This window comes from Bombina bombina, chromosome 3 (assembly GCF_027579735.1).
Source record: "Bombina bombina isolate aBomBom1 chromosome 3, aBomBom1.pri, whole genome shotgun sequence".
NCBI lineage: Eukaryota > Metazoa > Chordata > Amphibia > Anura > Bombinatoridae > Bombina > Bombina bombina.
This window is the reverse complement of record NC_069501.1, coordinates 213084797-213106951: the sequence shown is the minus strand read 5'-3', so window position 1 is coordinate 213106951 and position 22155 is coordinate 213084797. Positions and strand designations below refer to the sequence as shown.

Genomic DNA, 22155 nt, shown 5'->3' with positions numbered 1-22155 from the left:
AGCAACCTATGAGCATACATTGTTGTACAATAGGACTGGTGTGACATAACTCTGGATAAACTGATTCTTATGGACTCTATACACTTATACCAGTCAGAGCAAGAGAAATAGTCTGCTCTTATGCTCTACATCAGAAGGGGCTAGTATATCTGCAAATTACCACAGTTTGGTAACGCCACCTTTAGCTTCTAGGGTTATCTGTTACCTGGTGATAGGTTAATCTTAATCAGGGTTCTTTCATAAGTAATAGTGGTCTTAGTCCCATAATGGGACTAAGACCCATATTAATAATAATATATAAATGAACCTATCTAGCTTGAAAAAAATGTATATAATATAAAAATGTAAGGAGAACTAGCTACTATATGACAAGACTAGGGCACATTTATGACCGATGAGTTGTAATCCTATTGCACTGTCAGTCATTTTAGAGCAGCTTGGATGATCTTGTCATAACCTTATACACAAAGTTTAGGAGCATCGTCCATCATATAAGGGGCTATCTTAATGAGCTGTATTGGAAGGCAGTCAACTTACTCACAACTCAACTTAGAAGCTGTTTCTTGGTCTAGATCTATTGCAAAAGCTGGAGGCTCCAGAACTTGCGTACTTAAAGGGACAGTCTAGTCAAAACTAAACTCTCATTATTCAGATAGGACATGTCATTTTAATCAACTTTCCAATTTACTTTTTTCATCAAATTTGCTTTTTTTCTCTTAGTATTCTTAGTTTAAACTAAACATAGGTAGGCTCATATACTAATTTCTAAGCCTTTGAGGGCTACCTCTTATCACATGCTTTTTAAATTCCTTTTCAACACAAAGAGACAGAAAGTACACGTGGGCCATATAGATAACGCTGTGTTCAGGCACAGGGGGTTATTTAAGATTTAACACAAAACAATGCTAAATGCAAGACAATAGATAACAAACAGTCAGAGTCATGTGATCAGGGGGCTGGAAGAATGTTCTTAGATACAAGGTAATCACAGAGATAAAAAGTATATTAATATAACTGTGTTGGTTATGCAAAACTGGGGAATGGGTAATAAAGGGATTATCTATCTTTTAAAACAATAACAATTCTATGGTAGACTGTCCCTTTAACCAGCAGAAAAACCCACCAGGGTCCCAGCTCCTTTGTGCCAAGGCAGTAGAAATAATTACACAAGTGCGTGTCTGGCTTTATAGTGGGATTAAGTAAAGATGATACTGCAGCTGCACAACATCAGCATCGATATCTTTCCAGTGTTTTTATTAGAGGCTCCGGTTGATGTTGTAGGTCTAAGCTTGGCGGCTTCCTGTATCAGCACAGAGCGGTTTACTGGAGGGTTTATTTTTTTATCTGGCCAAGATACAAGGCGTGTTGTAGTATTCCGTTTATTGACTCCATCACGCCGCAATGATGTATTCACTTGGGCAGACTCCAGATCTTTCAGACAGAGTGATCCTTGTCTTAGCAAAGCAGACAGGCGTTCAAGTAGACGCCTCTTCATTTGAGTGGCGGAGCCGACCCCGACAATCAGATCCTCCAGTCTCTCACGCCGACCATCATCCGCTGTCAGGTAACTGTCAGCCTGTTGAGCGGTGCTAGCTTTTTTCGTAGTCTCCTGTGTGTTTTGCAAGAGTCTTGGAGTAGATTTTTGTAGGATATTCAGTAGATCACACAATTGCTGCTCAAGTTGTGCAAAGTGATCTTCTAGGAGTCGTGAGATTTCTGACTCCCCCCTATCCATGGCTTCCATCCTGTGAGTGTTGAATCTTGTATGTCTGGACAATAACTGCATGCTCAAGGTGCAGCTATTTATGGGGAAAGTTGAGGCTTCAGTTATAGGGGAAGGCCTCAAATAAATTGTCTGGTACTGAGGGCAATAAAGCAGCGAAACACAGTCCAAAACCCTTTATCTCAGACTAGGTCGCCAACATACAAGCCTCTCCACTATTTTAGGTAGGTTATTACCAAATCTGAAACAAAGGAGGAACTAGATTAGTGTCTGAGAGACAATATGATTCCAAAAGGACCTTGTCAAAATATGAGGTAAGCATATATGTCACTTAAAGGAGCAGTGCTTAAGCATAGGTACTAAACTATAGTTTAAGGGCATAGCCACCAGGGGGTGGAGATGTCCAAAAAAGAATGCTTCTATGCACTGATTAAGTTATAAGTTTCGTGGTGAGAAAAAAATATATAAATAAAAAATAACTTTTATTATCGATTAATTAAAAGACAGCAGGTATTATGAATGTCTTGAAACTTCTCCTGTGTATAAAAAACAATACGTTTGTATACAGCGACACTTTAAGTATACTTGGATATCAGTAATTTCTATGGTGGTTTACTGATCCTTATACATCATAAATGTACACTAGTCTAGGATTAGCTGGTATTATGTAGATTAGCCTCCCTTGGGCTTGATATTCCAGTCAACCTAGATCTATTTCAACCATATATATAGGATCATTATAACTGAGTCCAATTATTTAAAACTGATAAAAAAAAGTACTATAATGACAAAGAGTACTTCAATACGACCAGAGATTCCACAAATTTGAATCTTTATTAATTTAGGTGAAATCTACCAAGGTCATAAATAGAAGTATATGTTCAACTTAATAGTTAAGTTGTTTAATGGGGAATAACAGCTGTGCTGCTAGCAGTAGTAGGAATGGTATAATGAAAGAGGGTGAGTAAACCATGAAGTGTTTTGTGCTTAGACTGTGATATATGTTACATATCAGAGCAGGATATTGACAAAGCAGATATTATCACTATGTTCTGCAAAATACTGTATAACACGAGATTGATATAACAGGTATGACTAATATATCATACCACTTTGATATTATCTTAGATATCAGGCGTTATAACGTATATTTGTGATATAGCAGCTGGTAGAGTCACTACTAGTTTTCAGGTCATACCCCTTTACTCAATATATATTGGACTATAGCCTGTGTATGAGACACTGCGTAATCGTGAAAACAGTATGACAATGGCTATATTACCGCTGCTCGTATAAACATTGAGCTTATTACTTGCCTGCTAGGAATAAATTAATAAGTATATCTGGTATCATGCAAATCTCTGTATTAACTAAACTGATATTATGGTATCACCGATATTACTATTCCTCCGGTGTCACCCCAATACTTAATGTTTATGATGCCTGTTTGCAAAGAGTAAAACAGTTCTATGTTGCCTGACGCAACCAACAGTTAACAAAGTACTCTTGTAATATTGTACTGTGTAAGGTCCGGATTCTATTAATTGTGATTGTTACACAAGGAGAGCAATTTAAAATAAGTAGACCCCTGATGCAGCATTTCTCTTACGCTTTCTCAGAGGGGGTACGCGGGGCGGCAGGAAGTGTCTTTTTATAGGCCGTTATGAACACGCCCCTCTACATTCATTAGTTCTCAAAACCAAGAGTGGATTGGTAATGGGGAATGTCAATCACCATTGTAAGTACATCTTGCATCGAGCAGGGATTAATTTGATACATTGAGAAAATGAAATAGAAACATAAATAGAAAAAAAGCAAAAAAGCAAAATAAAAAAAGCAACAATGTAGTGAAAGGATGCAAAATAACTATAAATTAATATGTAGCATTATATACACGGGTTTCTTGAATTGCACGTAGTTCACAGTTTATGCAGATCTTTGTGAATTATTATATATATATATATATATATATATACAGGGTCAGATAATTTAGGCTCAAAGGCAAATCCAATAAATCAGCTATAACATAACGAATAAAAAATATAGAAAATTATTTTATTATTAAAAAATAAGTGAAAAAGTAAAAAGGGATGGTGTTTAAGACACAATCATCCCTCATATAACTTTTTATATAAGTTTCACTTACACAGCATATACATGTTCACGCCTTATTTTCTAATATTAGAATATAATCACGTTTTTAGTTATAATATTTCAGTACACCTTTTTACTTTTTCACTTATTTTTTTAATAATAAAATCATTTTCTATATTTTTTATTATTTTTTATTCGTTGGGGGTTGGCGTTTGACAGATGGCTATTGTGCATGCATTAGGTGTTAGTTAATATTTTCAGGCCGTTACAGGAGTTACGGTGCTCACATTTTCAGCATAAAGCTTGCTGCGCCTGCCTATGTGTGGCAAGGTGAAAATGGAGTAAAATTTCTCAAATTTCGCCGCGTAAATCCTTGTGCTGAATATGTGATACCGATGCGATGTCAGCTTAAGGGAATGAAAATTGCGAGCGACGGGTGAAATATACATGCCGCATCTATATGCGGCTCCATATATGTGATACCAAAAATGCGTAGAAACTGGCGTCACCAGTTTTTGCGGGCGACGCCGCATATCTAATCTTGCCCCTGATGTTTCACATACATCCCTCCCCCCCTGCTTTACCAGAGAGAAGAAAGTGTCTGCCTTGAATGTCACTCCTTATACGATATGTAAAGTGAAATATTTTATGTTCTAGATAAAAGATCTGTACACAAATATTATATTTAAAGGGACAGTCTGGTCATGATACAGATAGGGCATTTTAAACAACTTTCCAATTTACTTTTATCCTCAAATTTGCTTTGTTCTCTTGGTATTTCTAGTTGAAAGCTAAACCTAGGTAGGCTCATATGCTAATTTCTAAGCTCTTGAAAGCAGCCGTGCATTTTAACAGTTTTTCACAGCTAGGCAGCACTAGTTCATGTGTGCCATATAGATAATATTGTGCTCACTCCCATACAGTTATTTATTCAGCACTGATTGGCTAAAATGCAAGTCTCTCAAAAGAACTGAAATAAGGGGGCAGTCTGCAGAGTCTTAGATACAAGGTATTTACAGAGGTAAAAAGTATATTAATATAACGGTGTTGGTTATGCAAAACTGGGGAATGGGTAATAAAGGGATTATCTCTCTTTTTAAACAATAAAACATTCTAGAGTGGACTGTCCCTTTAAAACTAGCTTTTAGATTCAGTCTCAAGCAAAGCGGGAACAGCAACATTCCAGACAAGTCGAAATGATTACTACAGTACTGGAATAATGAGGTGAGTAAAACTAAGAGAGCAATTACCTCCTCCTGCGTACAGGGGAGATGTAAAGTTACATTCACATCAGTGATTTCAGCTTCCCAGTGGTTTGGAGCTTGATAATGATACATATCTCAGCAGCAAGAACAAAGTCTAAAGCTATAATGAAGTTCTAACTGGTCTGGGAACATTTACATCCACAGGCTTATCTCTAAACAACACTGCAGTGGATTTTCTAGCAAATAATATAGATGCAAGAGAAGTGAGGCAGAAAGTGGAAATCACTGCATATCTTTGTACTAGTTATACATTTATTTTAGAGAGCAGGTTTTAAATATTTGCTAGTTTGTTGGCTTCTATTTAAATGTCAATCCCTAAACTGTTCTTTACCTCATATTCCTATAGGGGAGCTGGCTATTATTTAAGGGAAGGCTTTTTCGATTTATGTTTCTGGGGCCTTAAAACAAACATGAAACACTGAGATTGTAATACAAGATGTTTAATTGGGCATAGTAAAAACAAACAAAACATGTTGCAGTATAATTCAGTTATCTAGTTTGCTTTATTTTTCCTGTAACTCTAAAAAAGTGTGGGTTTTCTGATTCTCAGAATTGGAAGTGCACACTTCAAACTTCAGCCAAACACTGGTTTATATCTGTCACTATGTGGCCTTAGCAGAAGAAATTAAGGACAAACAATGCAAGTTTTGCAAGCAAAGAGACAAATTGGCTCCTCCTATTAAAGGGACACTGAGCCCAATTTTTTTTCTTTCGTGATTCAGATAGAGCATGACATTTTAAGCAACTTTTTAATTTACTCCTATTATCAAATTTTCTTCAATCTGTTGGTAGCTTTATTTGAAATGCAAGAATGTAAGTTTAGATGCCGGACCATTTTTGGTGAACAACCTGGGTTGTTCTTGCTGATTGGTGGATAAATTCATCCACCAATAAAAAAGTGCTGTCCAGTGGTCTGAACCAAAAAAAATCCTAGATGCCTTCTTTTTCAAATAAAGATATCAAGAGAACAAAGAAAAAATGATAATAGGAGTAAATAAGAAAGTTGCTTAAAATTGCATGCTCTATCTGAATCACGAAAAAAAAAAATTGGGTTCAGTGTCCCTTTAAGGCAATCTACTAACAAACAAATGCGGCAAACAAGGTGTAAATGTATTAAAACCCTTAGCTTTTATAATGGAAGACAACTGAAGAGAGGTGTAATTTGCATATGTATGTGTTTAGTATTTTTAAAATTTGCCCATTTCCCTTTAAGTGAAAAATTATACTGTAGCCTCTCTTGTGAAACAGGTTAGACACTGTCTGATAGGAGCAAACGTGCTAGTATCTCTGACACTGGAATCCATTGTGAACAGAGGGTGCTGAATTTACTGGCTTTCACTCTTAAACTAATTCATGATCTAGTGGACAACCCCAGCATTTGTCTTTATGTACTGACCAAGGACAAGCCAAGGAGCCAGCTGTCCCCACCCCCAACAATGGAATTGGATTTACTGTTGTGAATGGAACTTTACCCATACCAGTGATATGGTACCTCCTTTACATGATCTCTGTGAAGGATATTGTCCTCTGTACTGCTGTCCGTCAATTACCTTCAAATACCTTATTAGTGTAGTGGAAAAATGAGGAGGAGCCAAAGGTTCTTATTCTATCATGCCTTGTGGTTTTAACCTTACAAAAAAATTACAAACTGTTTTTTTTTGTTTTGTTTTTTTCAGGGAAGGGGGGCTATTATGGAGCTCCTGTTGACTCCCCCCCCCCCAGTCTATTCTAGAACAACCCCTCATTTGAAAGAGCAAACTCAATTATAAATCAGACTTTACTTGCCCCTAGGATCTATCTCCTACTCTGATTTATTTAGGGCATGAGACCTGTCATTTATAAAAAAAAGGTATAGAAGGGTCACAGCCCCCTCTAATTTGCAGGTGATCACTTTGTTAACGGTAACTCATCAATCCCACTAGAAATAAGTGTGTGGGGGGGGGGGTCGGGTTTAAGTTGTGCTTGGCTCTTGGAGAGCCCCTGTCTAAGCCCTTCTTGACACTGCATTTTACTGGAGCCTCTGCATATATTACTTTTGGGAAATTCAAGTGACTTGTGGGAGTGAAAAATAATACCTAGGTATGCTCAGAAATATCCTTACAGTATATCTTGAGTACTATATGGCAGTAGTGTTTGCAGAAGTTATTAATATTATTAGCATTTATTTTTATAGCGCCACAAAAATCTGTAGCTAGAGGTATAAAATGACAAGGATTTGTGATAAGATACAAAAACACAGTCTACAGGTTGAGGGTGCAGAGACATAAAGTGTGGGGTAGCTTGCACATGAATTGTAGTTGCAGCAGTGAGTCAATGATTATTTTGGGTAGAATGAAAAACAGACGTAAGCCTCTCCAAATAGGTCGGCTTTTAAAGAGTGTCTGAAGCTATACATGGTTGGAGACAGTCAAATGGAGTAAGATAGAGAGTTCCAGAGGACAGGAGCAGCACATTGGAATTCTTGGAGGCGGGAGAGGGATGTAGAGATAATAGGAGTGAAGAGACGTAGGTTAGAGGTTGATGGGTCTGGGAGTATTTGGAGATGAGGTATAGTTGGGAGTGAGGCTTTTTTTCTTTCAACATTTCTATAGATTATACATTTTAAACAACTTTCCAATGAACATCATGTCGCTTCATTCTCTTGGAATCTTGTATTGAAGAAGCAGCAATGCACTCCTGGGAGCTAGCTGAACACATTTGTAAGCCAATTAAAGGGACATTGTACACTAGATTTTTCTTTGCATAAATGTTTTGCAGATGATCCATTTATATAGCCCATCTGGGAGTGTTTTTGTAACAATGTATAGTTTTGTTTATTTTTTTAATAACATTGTGCTGATTTTCAGATTGCTAACCACGCCACAAAGTGTCAGATGTAGACTGAAGTCTACAGATTCCTGCAGCTCCTGGTTTTGTGTTCACTCGTCGTACAGGGTTCATGAAAGTCCTTATTGCTTGATATACGTCCATTTGGTAAAAATCCATACATTATTAACATAAGATATATCTGAACTACTTATACCTGTGAGAAGTATAATATTTCGTATAACTGTCCTGTTAAGTGTGCATTACTTACCGATTACTTACAGAGAAGTATAAACGATTCACAGGTGATAGTCATTTATAACTGTTAAACCTTAAACAATAAATGCGTTCTCCACATATTCCTCCCAGTTAGGTTTCATTTGAATATAAATGTCAACGCATTTACTCTTCAAAAGAAGATACTCTTCCAGTCTAATTAAGTTGTGACATTCTTGTAGCCATTGTGTGAGTGTGGGGACAAAAGTGCTTTACCATTGTCGTGCAATAAGAATTTTTAGACCATTACTATGTTAAACAGTTTCTTTTGTATTGTGTTACATTTTTTGGAACCTTATTAAACAACCACATACACGGATCGAGAGAGATAGGGAGTTCTAGTAGTTTTGTTGTTTCCTTTGAAACTGTTGTCCAAATTGGCGTTATTTGAGGGCAAAGCCACCAGATATGGGCCATGTGTCCTATGGGTCCATTACATCTCCAGCATTGTTCAGTGGAGAGCCTTTAATTTTTTTTACTTCTTGCTGGAGTCAAATAGTGTATAACCTTTGCAAGATCTTTAAATTTAACGTGGCTCTTGTTTTTTATAATCTGTCTTTTCATATGCAGGGGAGGGGGAGTGTCTGCTCTTCCAGATTTACCAGCCCCTTTCAGTGGGTGTCCCAACCTAACTTCATCAACAATGCTAAACAGGGAGCTTCTAAGTAAGTTTTTAAAAGGTTTTATACTGGATTTTTAGATCAGTATCTGTGCATATTCTTCTTTTAAGTAGTGTCTATTACATGCAGTTATATGGAAATGGGTGTATACTGTCCATTTAAAATGGGCAAATAAGATCAGCCACAAATCAGCAGCTAGCTCCAAGCTCCTAAGCCTATCTATATATGCTTTTCAACAAAGAATACCAGGAAAATAAAGCAAATTAAATAATAGAAGTAAATTGGAAAATTCTATGCTGTATCTGAATCATGAAAGAAACATTTTGTGTTTCATGTCCCTTTTTAAGACACGCACACTCCTGAGCCCTGAGCCTAACTAGTTATACTCTTCAACAAATGATACCAAACAAACAGAATACATTTTTTAACAATATTATATTGTAAAGTTTTTATAAGCTGCATGGGGGTATTATTATTTTAAAAAAACCAACATGTTACTGTAATGAAAAAAAATAAAAAATCTGCTTGAGTCACTGTCCATTAAAAAGCACGTGAAATTATAAACGCTTACAGGACAGCCATAATGCAATCAAAGGGTTAAATATAAAACTTTGTCTTGTATGTCCCTGTGGCCCTAGAGATGACAAGCAGGTGCGGGAGGCAGAGTGTCCTGTGTAGGGGATATGTTTACTATGTAAATCTTTTTATGTAAATGTCAACACTGTAAGTGACTTGAAAAAGAGAAGTATTATTCTAAGTCTCTGTGCACTCTCCTAGAAAAGAGACTATTTTTACACAGAATACACATGCATTCTTTTTCAAGCCCACAATTCATTTGCACTCATTTTCCATTATTTTCTCACCATTAATATCTACTGTTGCTCCAGTGTAATGATTAAAAAAACTTTACGCAAAATGTATTTTATGGACAGAAATGTAAAAATAGCCTTGGTTCCAAACGGACAGAAAATGGAAAAGTGCTGTGGTCATTAAGGGGTTAAAACATCACTTGCTCAGAGAGCCTAAGGTGCTTGTACCATCTGGTAATGACTCAATTTGTTAATTGCTGACATGATACAAGCCCCAGTGATGATCTGAGCAGCTGCATTATTTAAAATGTGGGTGCAGTAACAATATCTAGCTATGCTTCACATGCACGTGCAGAGAAAAATACTAACACTAAAACAGTGACAACTTTTACTAGAAGCATTTTTGCTAATACATGTATATTGCAAATATGTTTCTATTCAAAGATGTAATTAATCTATGTGCATTTAAATTTTGACTGTAATGTCCCTTTAATAAGTGAGCCTACCTAGTTATGCTTTTCAGCAAATGAATCCAATAGAACAAAGTTTAATAATAAAAGTAAACTGAAAAAATCTCTTAAAATGTCACGCTGTATCTGAACCATAAAAGTCTGACTTTTATGCCCCTTTAAGGAGGGTTATGCTTTTGACAGATTAGTTTGTCTGTTTATAAGGCACATACCATTTTTCTTCACTATATAATTAAACATATCAAGTTATATTTGTGTCAAACTACTCACATATGAAGTACATTCATCAATACCATATATAAATGTAACTAAACATGAAAATGAATGATACATCATCCAACAGGAGATAGGCATGAGATACAGCTCAGTAAGCTCTTTAGCAAAGATTTGCCCTCTAACCGTAGGTTGGTTATAAGATGGTTAATTGGGCCAATTTGGAAAGAAAATTTTTAATCTTTATTGTATATTTAAAAATAAAAAGGCCTTGAAATCTTTATATAATAAACCTTTATTGCTGACAGGTCTTACATGATTTATTGTAGGTGTTTGCCTGGCAGGGAATGTGTCTAGCAGTGAGATACAAACCTAACCTCACCTGTCTGCTGTATGTGACCTTTGTTAGGCGCACAGCAATATACACTTGTTAAATAAGAAGTGAGCATTAACTAGCAAGGTGAATCTCCTCTCATGTAAGCCCACAGCTTAATAGATTTACTGTTTAACCCCTTGGCTGCCAAAGAGGGCTGCAACAGATCACCTTATTGTACCCAGTAACGTAGGTACCACACTGTACCCAGTAACATATGTACCACACTGTACCTAGTAACTTAGGTACCTCATTGTTCCCAGTAACATAGGTACCACACTGAGCCCAGTAACATGGATACCACGGTGTACCCAGTAACATAGGCCCCTCATTGTACCCAGTAACGTATGTACCTCATTGTACCTAGTAACATAGGTACCACACTGTACCCAGTAACTTAGGTACCACACTTTACCCAGTAACATAGTTACCACAATGTACCCAGTAACATAGGTACCACAATGTACCTAGTAACGTAAGTACCACACTGTACCCAGTAATATAGGTACCTCATTGTAGCCAGTAACATAGGTACCTCTCTTTACCCAGTAATATAGATACCACACTGTACCCAGTAACGTAGGTACCACACTGTTACTTGGTACAATGCTACTGGGTACAGTGTGGTACCTACGTTACTGGGTAAGGTGTAGTACCTATTCTTCTGGATTTGGTACCCAGTAGTATAGGTACCACGCTTTACCTAGTAACATAGGTACCACACTGTACCCAGTAACTTAGGTACCACACTTTACCCAGTAACATAGGTACCACAATGTACCCAGTAACATAGGTACCACAATGTACCTAGTAACGTAAGTACCACACTGTACCCAGTAATATAGGTACCTCATTGTAGCCAGTAACATAGGTACCTCTCTTTACCCAGTAATATAGATACCACACTGTACCCAGTAACGTAGGTACCACACTGTTACTTGGTACAATGCTACTGGGTACAGTGTGGTACCTACGTTACTGGGTAAGGTGTAGTACCTATTCTTCTGGATTTGGTACCCAGTAGTATAGGTACCACGCTTTACCCAGTAACGTAGGTAAAGTACCACACAGTACCCAGTAACGTAGGTAAGGTACCACACTTTACCCAGTAGCATAGGTATCACAATTTACCCAGTAGCATAGGTACCACACTGTACCCAGTAGCATAGGTACCACACTGTACCTTAGGGTTGCCACCTCAGCCATGTTTTCCTGGACACTTATGAGTTACACATGCTGCAGGGTGTGCAGGGAAGAACATTTATTGTGTTTCTGGACAGCACTATTTATATTCCTGCCTGCACACCCTGCAGCATGTGTAACTTATAAGTGTTCTGTATTTTAAAGGACAGGTGGCAACCCTACTGTACCCAGTAACATAGGCACCACACTGTACCCAGTTACGTATGTACCATACAGTACTCAGTAAAATAGACACAGTGTTTCATGGCAGATATTGACACTCTTGTGAAACAAAACAATCACTTGCATCAAGCAAAATCATTGCTTATTATATTCTTTCGTTATTTATAAAAAATATATAGCTTTTATTTTAGTACTGGCAGAGTTTCTGCCAGTACTTAAGATGGCGGGGACAATTGTGGGGTGGGGGAGGGAGGAGAGCTGTTTGGGAGGGGGGTCTGATGTTTCAGGTGGGAGGCTGAGCTCTACACTAAAGCTAAAATTAACCCTGCAAGCTCCCTACAAGCTACATAATTAACCCCATCACTGCTAGCCATAATACACGTGTGATGCGCAGCGGCATTTGGCGGCCTTCTAATTACCAAAAAGCAACACCAAAGACATATATGTCTGCTATTTCTGAACAAAGGGGATCCCAGAGAAGCATTTACAACCATTTGTGCCATAATTGCACAAGCTGTTTGTAAATAATTTCAGTGAGAAACCTAAAGTTTGTGAAAAAGTTTGTGAAATAGGGAACGTTTTTTTTTATTTGATCACATTTGGCGGTGAAATGGTGGCATGAAATATACCAAAATGGGCCTAGATCAATACTTTGGGTTGTCTACTATACTACACTAAAGCTAAAATTAACCCTACAAGCTCCCTACAAGCTACATAATTAACCCCTTCACTGCTGGCATAATACACGTGTGGTGCGCAGTGGCATTTAGCGGCCTTCTAATTACCAAAAAGCAATGCCAAAGCCATATATGTCTGCTATTTCTGAACAAAGGGGATCCCAGAGAAGCATTTACAACCATTTGTGCCATAATTGCACAAGCTGTTTGTAAATGATTTCAGTGAGAAACCTAAAATTGTGAACAAATTAACGTTTTTTTTAATTTGATCGCATTTGGCGGTGAAATGGTGCCATGAAATATACCAAAATTGGCCTAGATCAATACTTGGGGCTGTGTACTACACTACACTAAAGCTAAAATTACCTCTAAAAGCTCCCTACATGCTCCCTAATTAACCCCTTCACTGCTGGGCATAATACACGTGTAGTGCGCAGTGGCATTTAGCAGCCTTCTAATTGCTAAAAAGCAATGCCAAAGCCATATATGTCTGCTATTTCTGAACAAAGGGGATCCCAGAGAAGAATTTACAACCATTTAAGCCATAATTGCACAAGCTGTTTGTAAATAATTTCAGTGAGAAACCAAAAGTTTGTGAAAAAATTAGTGAAAAAGTGAACGATTTTTTGTATTTAATCGCATTTGGCGGCGAAATGATGGCATGAAATATACCAAAATGGGCCTAGATCAATACTTTGGGATGTCTACTAAAAAAAAATATTTACATGTCAAGGGATATTCAGAGATTCCTGAAAGATATTAGTGTTCTATTGTAACTAGCGCTAATTTTGAAAAATAATGGTTTGGAAATAGCAAAGTGCTACTTGTATTTATGGCCCTATAACTTACAAAAAAAGCAAAGAATATGTAAACATTGGGTATTTCTAAGCTCAGGACAAAATTTAGAAACTATTTTGCATGGGTGTTTTTTGGTGGTTGTAGATGTGTAACAGATTTTGGGGGTCAAAGTTAGAAAAAGTGTGCTTTTTTCCATTTTTTCCTCATATTTTATATTTTTTTATAGTAAATTTTAAGATATGATGAAAATAATGTTATTTTTAGAAAGTCCATTTAATGGCGAGAAAAACGGTATATAATTTATGTGGGTACAGTAAATGAGTAAGAGGAAAATTACAGCTAAACACAAACACCGCAGAAATGTAAAAATAGCCTTGGTTCCAAACGGACAGAAAATGGAAAAGTGCTGTGGTCATTAAGGGGTTAAAACATCACTTGCTCAGAGAGCCTAAGGTGCTTGTACCATCTGGTAATGACTCAATTTGTTAATTGCTGACATGATACAAGCCCCAGTGATGATCTGAGCAGCTGCATTATTTAAAATGTGGGTGCAGTAACAATATCTAGCTATGCTTCACATGCACGTGCAGAGAAAAATACTAACACTAAAACAGTGACAACTTTTACTAGAAGCATTTTTGCTAATACATGTATATTGCAAATATGTTTCTATTCAAAGATGTAATTAATCTATGTGCATTTAAATTTTGACTGTAATGTCCCTTTAATAAGTGAGCCTACCTAGTTATGCTTTTCAGCAAATGAATCCAATAGAACAAAGTTTAATAATAAAAGTAAACTGAAAAAATCTCTTAAAATGTCACGCTGTATCTGAACCATAAAAGTCTGACTTTTATGCCCCTTTAAGGAGGGTTATGCTTTTGACAGATTAGTTTGTCTGTTTATAAGGCACATACCATTTTTCTTCACTATATAATTAAACATATCAAGTTATATTTGTGTCAAACTACTCACATATGAAGTACATTCATCAATACCATATATAAATGTAACTAAACATGAAAATGAATGATACATCATCCAACAGGAGATAGGCATGAGATACAGCTCAGTAAGCTCTTTAGCAAAGATTTGCCCTCTAACCGTAGGTTGGTTATAAGATGGTTAATTGGGCCAATTTGGAAAGAAAATTTTTAATCTTTATTGTATATTTAAAAATAAAAAGGCCTTGAAATCTTTATATAATAAACCTTTATTGCTGACAGGTCTTACATGATTTATTGTAGGTGTTTGCCTGGCAGGGAATGTGTCTAGCAGTGAGATACAAACCTAACCTCACCTGTCTGCTGTATGTGACCTTTGTTAGGCGCACAGCAATATACACTTGTTAAATAAGAAGTGAGCATTAACTAGCAAGGTGAATCTCCTCTCATGTAAGCCCACAGCTTAATAGATTTACTGTTTAACCCCTTGGCTGCCAAAGAGGGCTGCAACAGATCACCTTATTGTACCCAGTAACGTAGGTACCACACTGTACCCAGTAACATATGTACCACACTGTACCTAGTAACTTAGGTACCTCATTGTTCCCAGTAACATAGGTACCACACTGAGCCCAGTAACATGGATACCACGGTGTACCCAGTAACATAGGCCCCTCATTGTACCCAGTAACGTATGTACCTCATTGTACCTAGTAACATAGGTACCACACTGTACCCAGTAACTTAGGTACCACACTTTACCCAGTAACATAGTTACCACAATGTACCCAGTAACATAGGTACCACAATGTACCTAGTAACGTAAGTACCACACTGTACCCAGTAATATAGGTACCTCATTGTAGCCAGTAACATAGGTACCTCTCTTTACCCAGTAATATAGATACCACACTGTACCCAGTAACGTAGGTACCACACTGTTACTTGGTACAATGCTACTGGGTACAGTGTGGTACCTACGTTACTGGGTAAGGTGTAGTACCTATTCTTCTGGATTTGGTACCCAGTAGTATAGGTACCACGCTTTACCTAGTAACATAGGTACCACACTGTACCCAGTAACTTAGGTACCACACTTTACCCAGTAACATAGGTACCACAATGTACCCAGTAACATAGGTACCACAATGTACCTAGTAACGTAAGTACCACACTGTACCCAGTAATATAGGTACCTCATTGTAGCCAGTAACATAGGTACCTCTCTTTACCCAGTAATATAGATACCACACTGTACCCAGTAACGTAGGTACCACACTGTTACTTGGTACAATGCTACTGGGTACAGTGTGGTACCTACGTTACTGGGTAAGGTGTAGTACCTATTCTTCTGGATTTGGTACCCAGTAGTATAGGTACCACGCTTTACCCAGTAACGTAGGTAAAGTACCACACAGTACCCAGTAACGTAGGTAAGGTACCACACTTTACCCAGTAGCATAGGTATCACAATTTACCCAGTAGCATAGGTACCACACTGTACCCAGTAGCATAGGTACCACACTGTACCTTAGGGTTGCCACCTCAGCCATGTTTTCCTGGACACTTATGAGTTACACATGCTGCAGGGTGTGCAGGGAAGAACATTTATTGTGTTTCTGGACAGCACTATTTATATTCCTGCCTGCACACCCTGCAGCATGTGTAACTTATAAGTGTTCTGTATTTTAAAGGACAGGTGGCAACCCTACTGTACCCAGTAACATAGGCACCACACTGTACCCAGTTACGTATGTACCATACAGTACTCAGTAAAATAGACACAGTGTTTCATGGCAGATATTGACACTCTTGTGAAACAAAACAATCACTTGCATCAAGCAAAATCATTGCTTATTATATTCTTTCGTTATTTAGTTTTTGTTTTGTGGGGACATGCACCTGGTCTTGAGTCTGATGTGGGCTTGGAGCTGGCAGTAAAGGGTTTGCAGGGGGACATCTCTGGTCAGAAGCCTCATGTAAGCATAGCAATGGCATTAAAGGGGTTTCTGGGAGATGTATCTGGTCAGTAGGATGTAGGCATACAGTTAGCATCACAGGGGGTTGCTGAATCTGATGTTTTGGCATACATCTGACTGCCATGAGGGTGTTAATGTAGTATTCTGAAAATAGCATTTAAATAATAGTCATATTGTGAAATGATCAGTGGATACTTGTTTCAATCATTAAAGGGCCATTATACACCAAATGTTTCTTTTCATGCATGTTTTGTAGATGATTCATTTATATAGCCCATCTGGGAGTGTTTTTGTAACAATGTTTAGTTTTGCTTATTTTTTTTTATAACATTTTGCAGATTTTCAGTCTCCTAACCAAGCCCCTCAGTGTCGGAAGTAGACGCGCTTTTCCAGTCTACTGCTGGCTTCTGTTTGTATAATCTGTATTTTCATATGCAGGGGAGGGTCTGCAATTTAGCCACTTTCCCTGGGTGTTCCTTATAACCCAATCAACAATGCTAAACTTGGAGCTTCTAAGTTAGTTTTTAAAAAGTTTTATACTGGATTTTTAGATCAGTATCTGTGCATATTCTTCTTTATAGTAGTGTCTGTTACATGCAGTTATATGAAAATTGGTGTATACTGTCCCTTTAACAATAAAATATGCCCATGAAGGGCAGTAAAAAAGTCCAGTATGACCCCGTTACTTGAAATAATTAGATAACCCTCTACACAATATATGTAGACAGCAGCTGGATTATCTGTCACATGACACCGCACACATCAACCATAGTATAAAGAGCTATGACAGACAGAGAACGGAAAATAAGGAAATGTGTTAAAAGATAAGTGAATGAACCAGACGCAAGCAGGAACTAGAATGTACAGTTCCTGAGAAACATTGTTTTATAAATTATTAAGTTTGTATGTGTGACTGGTTTATTAACTCTTCATGATCTGCAATGCAGTGTATAAATACACAAAATGAAGTATTTGCACAAACATAAGTCTGTCTCGTGGATCAATTAAGTGCACATTAACAGACACTGAACCCAAATTTTTTCTTTCCTGATTCACATGGAGCATGCAATTTTAAGCAACTTTCTAATTTACTCCTATTATCAAGTTTTCTTCGATCTTTTTCTATCTTTATTTGAAAAAGAAGGCATCTAAGCTAAGGAGCCAGCAATTTTTGGGTTCAGAACCATAGACAGCACTTGTTTATTGGTGCTGTCCAATCAGCAAGAACAACCCAGGTTGTTCACCAAAAATGGGCCGGCATCTAAACTGACATTCTTGCTTTTCAAATAAACATACCAAGAGAATGAAGAAAATTTGATAAAAGGAGTAAATTAGAAAGTTGCTTAAAATTGCATGCTCTAACTGAATCACAAAAGAAAAAATTTGGGTTCAGTTTCCCTTTAAAGGGACTTTTCAGTGTAAACCTAAAACTCTCTATTTCTTTATAGTATTTTATTTTTAAACAAAATTTCTTATTTTACTATTTGTTTAGCACATGCAAAAGGGTTAACTTTTAGTCAAAGCCTGTGTCTCATTTAGCCCAATCTCACCTGTGGCACAAGAACATAACTTTGACTACTTTTTTAACCCTTTTGCAGGGCTAAACTCATAGCAAAATAAAATGAGTATATTTAAAAATAAAATGGTCTAATAAAACAGAATATTGTATTGTTTTATACTAGAATGTTGGTTTTCAAGCAATAAATAAAATATACTGTACATTTATATTTTTTATCTGCTTCTATTTATTTTTCATTGCACATTTAGCTTTTTATATTCTGCCCAGAGATATTGGGGTGCATCATGCATAATTAAGGGGACATTATATGGTAATCTTTTCTACCCCTTCACGTGTTTTCAATGGTCCAGTTTACTCCAGAATCACAGTGATAAAAAATATGGAAATAGTAATCTTCAGGTTAAAGGCAACGTAGCAAGGTTAGTCATGTTTTATAACGTTTAATGTCTTCTGGTTGAAGCCTTTTCACTGGGACTATTGCTGTGCATCTTTCTTTATAAACCTCCTACACATAAATTCTTCAGAAAGAAAGGTATACAATTAATTAGATTACATTCTTTTATTTTTTTACAAAATATTTTTATTTTTATTTTCTTTGAATACACTGACTAACATGGTATTGCCCCTTTTCTCCATTAAAGTATTTTTGAAAACATATAGGGCTAGATTACAAGTTGAGCGCAAAATATCACTTCTGCGAAAGCGATATTTGCACTAAACTTAGTAATAGCAGCGCACGCAAATTGCGGGGAAGCTTATAGGCTCCAATGGGAGCCTTGTTCTCGGTATGAGAACTAGCACAGTGAAGGTGGTAAGTCGCGCAGTGATGGGCAGCAAATATAAATATATATGTACTGTATATAAATATATATGTACTGTATATAAATATATATACATAAATTGATGTGGTAATATGTGTATATACACATATTGACGCATAGATATATATGTACATAAGCATAAACATATATATTTATAGCAAACACAAAGTCCCCATAGGCCGCAATGTAAAGGCACTCCCACCAACTTTAACCCCTGATAACTGCTTTGTGCCGTTTTTTTTTTTGTTTGTTTTTTAAAAGATGCTACTATTTTGTATATTAAAAAAAAAAATCACTTTTGGGGGGCATTTTAAAAATTAACCAGAAGTCTAACCTCTGGTTAATTTTTGTAGCTCTAATTGCTACCGCAAGCTTGCAGTAGCAATAAACAACCACTTGTAATGGCTGGTTATTTATCGTACACCTGCAAATGGGCGACTTTGCCCGTTAAAGGGTGCGCAATGAATTAGCGCTCAACTTGTAATCTAGCCCATAATTAAACATTTTATATTACAGCCAAAAAGTCTTCAATGCCCCTTTAAGGAACTACCTTCACCTTGAAGATAGGTACCAAATGACATTTTATGCTGTATAAGCAATAATATCCACTGCTAACATATCCATGTGACTGGAGTTATATATGTATGTGAGCCCATCTCGCATAAATAATTTATTTTAGAACACTAGAACCTAGTCTTAGACAAAAAACTTCTGCAGCACTTAGCATTAGTTAATGAGTCATCTATTAATTATAGGAACATACAATGCACATATGAAATGTACTATAACATTTATCATTTGACTAGAGGCACATTTGCAAAATACTTTAGTTACTCTGCTGGCACTTAAATCATGAGCCAGTATCAGATGTGAGTGCACGTAGCATACCTGCATATGCTTGGGCGCCCGTGTGCTCAAGATAGCTTTCCTGAAAAACGTTTATGTAAAAAAATGCATTTTAAATAAGACTATCTTGTAGCTACTATTATTTTCAAATATTTAAAATCAAGTGCTCTGTGTATTTCATATTCAAATGTGATATCCTTTAATTGATAATGTTACTGTTTATTGACAGTGCATAATCACCTTTATATATATAAGGATATATAAAAATATTACTCACGGCAATGTTTTACCTGAATAATTAAACTCATTACTAAACTAATAAAACAGGCGCATCACTGTCTTGTGTGGATGCTGTGCAAGAACACGTTTTTCATGTTTCAGGCAGCTGCCCACGGTGAACACACATCTGGTAAATCATTTATTTCAACCCCATTTACGGCTATAGGGAATCATATGGAGAATACAAAAGAGCCATCTACACCATTAGGAGGTTTCTAATGTAGGAGACGGGTCACTGGGCATATGCTATGTAAATAATTTATCTGTGAAACAAAATGCTAGACACAGAACTAAATAGTCCCTGATACAAGACGACATCTCATATACTTGTGTGTATGTTTATGTATGTGTGTGTGTGTGCGTGCGTATGTGTGTGTGTGCGTATGTGCACGTGTGTGTGCCTGCATATGTGTGTGTTTGTATGCATGCGTATGTGTGCGTGTGTATGTTTATGAGTGTGTGCGTGTGTGTATATGTGTGTGCATGTGTGTATGCGTGTGTATATGTGTGTGTGTGCGCGCGTGTGTATATGTGTGTGCATGTGTGTGAGTGTGCATGTGTGCATGTGTGTGTGTATATAGGTGTGCATGTGTGTGTGTATGTGTGCATATGTGCATGTGTGTATATGTGCATGTGTGTATATGTGCATGTGTGTATGTGTGCATGTGTGTATGTGTGTGTGTGCATATGTGCATGTGTGTATGTGTGTATATGTGCATGTGTGTATGTGTCTGTGTGTGTGTGTTTGTATGTGTGCATGTGTGTGTGTGTGTGTGTGTGTATGTGTGCGTGTGTGTGTGTATATGTGCATGTGTGTATATGTGCATGTGTGTATGTGTCTTTGTGTGTGTGTGGGGGGTGCACATGTAAGTTAACACAAAAGATGTGCATTTTAAATACCATTTGTACACCCCTTTAAAGGGACAGGGTACTGCCAAAATAAAATGCTCTTGTTTGCTAGAATTGTAATTTTGCACTAATGTTCTCTGTTAACTAAAAGATTAACTTGTGCAAATGGGTGAAACATTTAGCCAACACACATTGCAGCTCCTGGGCAAGACGTGTGCTGACTACGATTGCCACCAAGCCTGTATTTTACAAACATCACCGGTATTTTTAAGGCTCAGGTCAATGTAGAAAATAAGAATAAATATAGAAATGTAGGTCCTATAAATTCTTAGTGTGTTGAGAGCTTTTCAAATCAATTCTAGCAACTTTCTGAGTTATGCTGTATAATTATATATGCTAATGTATGCTAATTTAGCGTATCAGGTATTTTTTTTTCAAGAAAGGTGGTAACCCTAGTTCTGACTGTCAGCTACATGAGTATGCTGCCTGTAAATGGCTCATTAGCCACACCCTTGTCAAGAGCATCAATCATTGAGGCTACCTAACTTTAGTTATGTATTTAACCATTTTGGGGGGTTGAACAAATAGTTGTACATTCTATTCCTTTAGAAAACATTTATCAAATTGTGGAAATTTCCAGCATTTAATGTTTTTATACACAGGGTGACAATTTGATGGGTGAGCACATTGGCACTGGCTGCTTTAGATGTGGCCATGCTGTCCTATGCAAAAATATACTTCTGACTAGTATTCATTACTATTACGTCTGATGATTCTGTGTATCTACAACTCTTTCAGTGAAGCAGATCTTTTCCCTATTTCTTCTAATCAGTTCAGCTGCTACCATCCTAAAACCATAGCGTATGATTAATACGTATAACACTCTTTGTATTAAGGTCTTACAAAAGGATTGCAGATGTATGAATAAAGGTATCATTTTAAATCACTGAGTGAAGGAATGCGTTCCACCAAAATTAGAAAATAGATTTTTTTATTCTTCTTAAGCAATAGACATAAAAATGAATGGGATATTGTACTATTAATATTGATACTTGCTCCAGCTAAACATAGAGTATCAAAATTTACATTATTTAATATTTTTTTATTTATTGATTGATTTCTTTGTTTAAAAAGTTATAGATTTAAAAATAAATAAATAATAAGCTTGTAGGGGCTTTTTTTTATAAAAAAAAATCTGTGTTGTACTAATCAGTGTTAATTTTGTTGACTAAAACTAAACCAATTCTGATGACTAAAATATGACTAAAACTAAAATGGCATTTTAGTCAAAAGACTGACTAAAACTAAATCAAAATTTGCTGTCCAAATTAACGCTTTATGCAAGGTGTTATAATCAATCCATATCTAATTACTGCTCTTTTATAAAAAAAAAAAACGCAAGGCTATCTATTTGTTTTTTTACGAAACTT

General features: G+C 36.7%; 1 protein-coding gene across 3 annotated transcripts in view; it reads left to right on the top strand.

Annotated features, from left to right (window-relative positions):
* The window catches only part of SPECC1 (sperm antigen with calponin homology and coiled-coil domains 1), a 962422-nt gene that overhangs the window by 229467 nt on the left and 710800 nt on the right, over positions 1 to 22155 (top strand). The window lies entirely within an intron of this gene.